Below are 6,362 nucleotides of genomic sequence, written 5' to 3' on the forward strand. Positions count from 1 at the left end.
TTCCTCATAGAGATGGAAAGTGCTAATAGATTAAAGGGAAACTAAAACAACAACGTTTCTCATTTGAACAGACACCTCAAGGGGGATACAACAATGAACACAAAATTAAGAGTTTCTGTGATTAAAAGTTTGCCAAGAAATGCTTTGTAAAAAAAAAAAATAGAAACAAATGCTCCTGTCCAAAACTAGCATCTGGCGCTCACGTTGAAAAGACCCAAAAACATAATCGTAAATCAGAAGAAGACGAAGAAGAAGAAGAAGAAGAAGAAGAAGAAGAATCTTGGCCTAAACCAAGGCATGTGGACATAGACCCTGCAACCTCATCGCGGTCCATGTACAACAGTGTTTAGTACCGGAGTACAACAGTTTTTAGTACCAGAGTACAACAGTGTTTAGTACCGGAGTACAACAGTGTTTAGTACCGGAGTACAACAGTGTTTAGTACCAGAGTACAACAGTGTTTAGTACCGGAGTACAATGGTGTTTAGTCCCGGAGTACAACAGTGTTTAGTACCGGAGCCTATCCGGCGCAGATCCAACTTCCTCCACAATGCAGCCAAGCCTGGGCCTAATCTGACCAGCACCAGCCGCTCAGTCCGCCCACTCAGCTCCGGGGATAATGGCTTGTTGAGGGGAAGCATCTGCCCTTGGCTCCTAGAAACCCCCATCTCCTCCAGGGTAGTGGGCGGCAGTTAGAGTCCGTTACGGTTACTGCTTCTGGATATTAAGAGACAGTTTTGGCAGAGTTGGTGAACGCTTCTTGCACTTCCTGACAGGACTCTCAGACATTTTGGGGATAATTAAGAGTGAATCATTTCTCCCGTGTGATTTCATGTGGGCAGGAATTGAAAGCTGGGGGGAAGTGGATGATGGTGTTGCTCGTAACTTTGTTTGTCCGTTTTTTTGTTTTGTTTTGTTTTTTTTAAATCTGACAAGACTTAATGTCTCTCTCAAACTCCCCACGGTCCCGAGGTTCAACTCCGAACAGAGAACATTGATATGAATATTGGATAGGTATTCAGGCTACGCATGCAAGCTGTGCAGTTTTCCGAGCCGTGGCCCTCAAAGGAGCTGCAGCCATTTCAATATCATTAAATTTCGCTTCCCTCAAAGACATATTCTGTAAAAACAAAAGCTCGACACACGGTTGGTCCTGACGCTCGACAGACGCTTCGAACACTTTCATCTTGTCACTCTGGATCATTGCAGGGGAACGATACACCAGCTGTGGCTGTTTTCCCCAGCTTCTTAGGGCCTGGTTATAACGCTCTCTCTCTCTCCAATCGCACATACAAATGAGAATGCCTTTCCTCGCAAATGGACAGGAGGGGGGGGGGGGGGGGGGGGGGAGGAGAGGAGAGCCAAGCACACATACGCTGGCAAGGAGCGAGAGAGAGAGAGAGAGAGAGAGAGAAAGAGAAAGAGAGAGAGTGTGTGAGAGAGAGTGAGAGAGAGAGAGAGAGAGAGAGAGAGAAAGCGACGTGGAGTGAATAAATGATATGATCATGGGTAACAAATGCTTGTGAGCCCTGGGCCTGTAGCCAGCGTATTTCCCTTGGTTATGTGTGGCGGTGCAGAGAGCTGCCACTGGCTAAAGAAATACCCTGTGTCCTATGAGTAGAGCCAGAGCCGGGGGGGGGGGGGGGGGGGGGGGGGGGGATATTAGTATTTCTTTATAGTCTATTTATTGTCTCTTTCTCTGCACTGTGAATGGAGTTTGTATGTGGATGCATGAACACATGTGACACATTGTCACAATGACTGAAGGGCATCACACACTGCAGTGGTGGGCTGGGATGCTGCATTGCAGTTGTCACACAAGTCTGAACCAGAGGGGAAGGGGAAATGACATCACCATCCAGGGGGGCCAGCTTCCTTCCTTCAACTCAAACAAAATGGTTGGTGAGAATCTACAGGACTACTGGGAAATTGTTCACTTAGGACTGACACTGCATTATGGGTAATTGACGTGACGCGTTATTTTTGTGTCCAAAGACAATATTTCAATATGAAACTACTGTAACTGATCAGTTGTCACATTTCTTAGTGGTGTCACTTTGGTGTTTCAAAGGGTGAAAATATCATACTGCTTAACCGTCCAAACAAGAGCACTCTGAAATCGGTTTAATTCACATCACAACTGTGAATGATTCATGTTGGCATAACTGTACATGGGTATGCTATTTATATTTATATTGCTTACTTTTATGCTTACCGGTTATACTGTTCATATTGTTTATACTGTTTATACTGTCCATACTGTATATTTTTTAGTACTTCTATTTTTATTTTATTGTATTCTAAAACTTATTGTATTGTTGCACTACTCTGTGGCACTGTCACTTTTGCATTTCACTGTATACTTGTATGCACGTGACAAATAAAGAATCTTGAAATCTTGCTAACATATAAAGAAAATCCGGGCGAATATTGAATTATGAAGATATGATTTCATTCCAAATACTGAAAAGACACATATACAGGGTAACCAATTGTTAAAGGCCATTCCTGACTGTATAACATGATTTCTCTCTGTGTCATGATACGACATCAAAGGCTACACTGTGATGGATTTTCAGTGTCAAACAGGGTAACCACTGAATATAACAGATAATGTTATGTTTTGTTTTACTTTAAATTAGTTTGTCTTTTATCATAGAGCAAGGAGAATATATACATTCTCAAAACATGTTTTCAAATTAGCGGTAAAGGGCGCTTTATATAAATGTTGCCTCTTTTAATCAATCTCCTACCACCACTGGTAATGTCATCATAGATGCTCTGCAGCCTTTTTAGTTAAAGTGAGATGTTGGGAGCTCATATGACAGTGTAATTATTATTGTAGTTACCCTATTGTGAGTAATCTTTGTTCAGCTACAAGCTATTAGTAACATTGTCCCCTTGGGGGGATTAGTGTGGTTGGGGTTGTGGTTGGGGTTGTGGTTGGGGTGTGTGTTTTTCAATGGTGTTGGGCAAGCTGAAATAACATGTTACTGTAGGCTATATTCATCTGCACTAAAATAAAAATAAAGTTTGCAAATAAACTATACCGCAGTCCAAATTATTTCAGAATGGGAACTATTTGAGGAAATCCAAGACTGCCTGCGTCCCGTTCCTCCACCTCTTCTCCTGTAATGTGCACTTGTGAACGCACACAGGTTGAAAAGCAACATAAACATGAACATTTACACCGAACGAGTCCCATCTAAATCATGCGGGGGAATGCATAAGTGCACACTTCGGGAGAAAGCTGAAGAAATAGGACGCATACGAAATCTGTGTGTGGTAAGACTAGGCCTTAAAAAAAAAAAAAACATCCCTATGATATTCTTTCCAAGCAACACATGTGCCTTCTAAACTTTTCAAGGGGTATTCATGTGTTGGGAATTGCCTCACGAATTCACTAGATTTCATAACCTGCCCTCTGGAATTAAACCTGTCATACAGGAAAAAATGATTCTATCATATGGGGTATCCTCTTATGGATTGCCAAAGGCTTACAATTACAGCAATATACAGATATTTCTTCAAACATATTCCACCAGTCCTATTTCTATGGGAGTAGATGATTTTTGAATTTTTATTTATAAGAATTTCCTCCTATAGAAATAGAACTTTGAGTTATCATGTAAAGAACAGCATAGGTTACTGCATGCCATTCATTCAGATTCATCACTGCATATGCATCTGAAATAGTCTCAGAATGACCAAAATACAAAGATCTTTTGTGAGACTTTTACTGAAAATGATTAATTGGAAAATAGAGTGGTTACCCCATATGATCATTTTCATGGGACTTAACAGAGGAATCCTGTTTAAAACATGGACAAAAAAACAGAATTTCAATTTTAAACCATCCACTCCTGAAAATCCTGTATGTCAATTGGCCATATCGTACTTTTTGCAAATTTCACTTGCATTTAATTACATTTACAACAAAAGATCACACTCACTGTAATCACAGGATTAAAATGTCCATCTGCAACACGGTGAGAGTGTAATCTTTGTGAAACTAAATTAAATTACGTGCTCAAACCTCAAACCTCTGCCTATACAAACACAGGATCAATCAAGCAGGTGTTTGTCGCCTGGAACTCAGGAATAATGGATCACATTAGTATGAGTCCTTCAAAGAAAGAGATGTAGTCTCTGCAAATTCCTGTTTGGATATGATGAATATATGAATGATGAATAGCTCTGTATCAAACTCATTTACCTTTTGCTGCCTTCTCAAGTACAGTGGGCGTCTGGATAAGCAAATCCACTTTAACAAAAACAACAGTTAAAGGGAATAGCTGGGGAAAAAAACAAAAAAAACAATGCAGCTTCTGCATGAGAAAATCTTCAATATGTAAATGTTCATTCAATTAGGGGAAAATAGCAATGGTGGTCTCTAAATGTGAGTCTCATTACCGAATCAATTATGTGTTACACAGCGCAATCTGTTCTTTTATTTATCTGTCTCTTTGTTGAAAACAAAAGGTGTTCGGAAATGCATGGAGTAATTTCACAGGTGACGGCACCCTGTTTGTTTGGATACGGACGACTGAAAACTTTGCAGTCGGAATACTAAATGGCGTGGAGCTTCCCTTCATTCAACGCAGCTCAGCGTTGTCCTTCCAAAAGTTACAGAGTTAATAAAGTGAAAGCACTTTCCCTTAGAGCTCTGTGGCTCAGTTGGTAGAGCACGGCGCTAACAACGCTTAGGTTGTGGGTTTGATTCCCGCTGGGACCATATATACTGAAATGTGTGCACTCACTGCAATGTAAGTCGCCTTGGATAAAAACGTCAGCTGAATGGCGTATATGTTATGTAGAGTACAGTCACTCCCCACTCCCCAAATCAACCTGCTCAACACTGCAGCTACAGATGTCTACAGTATGTTCAGATGATGGTGGGCAATGCAATGTGCACTTGTCTATGTAGCGGAAGTAGTTTGTGTGATGGGTAACCTTGCCGGGAGACCAATAACCTTACCTGGAGACCAGTAACCTTGCCTGGAGACCAATAACCTTACCTGGAGACCGGTAACCTTGCCTAGAGACCAGTAACCTTGCCTAGAGACCAGTAACCTTTCCTAGAGACCAGTAACCTTTCCTAGAGACCAGTAACCTTACCTGCAGACCAGTAACCTTACCTGGAGACCAGTAACCTTGCCTGGAGACCTTGCCTGGTGTAAGCCGAAATGTTTCCCCTTGGACCGTGACTGTGTCTTCTTGGTCTCATGGTAAACCCTTGGGTTTTGACGGGCAGGAAACGCAGGTTCGATCCCCCCCCTCCTCCAGTCACATCTGCATCTGGGTCAGACGAAAACAAACAAGTATTAGAGAGAGAGACGAACACCAAATCAAAGGCCCTCATCTCCTCATGTTGACGCTGTGTCGACACTCCTGCCCGTGGCCATGTTGCTGTTTCTCATTAGCGTCCCTATTTATGTGTTTATGTGTGTGTCTGTGTCTACCCTCCTGCCTCTGGTCTTCCTCTCAGGTTAATTTGTTTGTGCTGATGATCCGCTCCGTTCAAAACAACTTCTGATGAACCGCCGCAGCCGCTGATCGCAGGTTTTAATGAGGTGCAGCGTAGTTAACGTCGCGGCTAGGAGCTAGCGGTTGAACGGTAATAGCATTAGCATTCATTGACTTAGCTACCGAACGGACACCGGGGCTACTGAGGAAGCAAGCGGAGGTCTAAGTTAATAACGTGTAATTACACTCTTTTCCCTCACGGATACCTTGGTCCTTATTTCCTTTCTGCAGGGGGGTTGATTTCACTAAACCATTTTCACACGGAATCTCATTAGAGGCATTATCTTCCGTTGTGGGAAAAATCCTGTCAGAGTCGCACAATACAAATGATTAAGTAAGGCGTACATAACGGCCGCGTCGAAATCAGCACAGATCATTACTTCATGATTTCTTGACGGCAATTATTTTCAAAGCCAAAGGGACCGACAAGAGGGAGAGAATTGAGGTCTACAGAGCAGCCGAAACGGTGCCGGGACAGACAGACAGAGCAGTTTATCTCTTTCTTTCATGAGTGAAGACAAGTCAGGGTTGTTCTGCGGAGAATAAAAGCTCAAATGGAAGTTATGCAACACATTTTTTATTGCTGATCCCGCGATTGATGTCAGACAGTGAGTTGGCTGTCTGTTCTCAGGATACCTAATACCCCTATAAGAAGTTTGACATTTTGAGAACTTTCACAAAACTCATTCTGTCAGTTATTTCTTATGCCTGCTTTGATTCGACTTTGTAGCTTGCTCGACAAAGTCAATATGCCTCTGTGTAGCCTACATACGTTAATTTGGTCACCGTTCACTGTATCAGTGTGACATTGCCAGGCAAAGGCAAGACAACCGTTT

The sequence above is a fragment of the Argentina silus genome (assembly GCF_951799395.1).
Source record: "Argentina silus genome assembly, chromosome: 21".
NCBI classification, from domain to species: domain Eukaryota; kingdom Metazoa; phylum Chordata; class Actinopteri; order Argentiniformes; family Argentinidae; genus Argentina; species Argentina silus.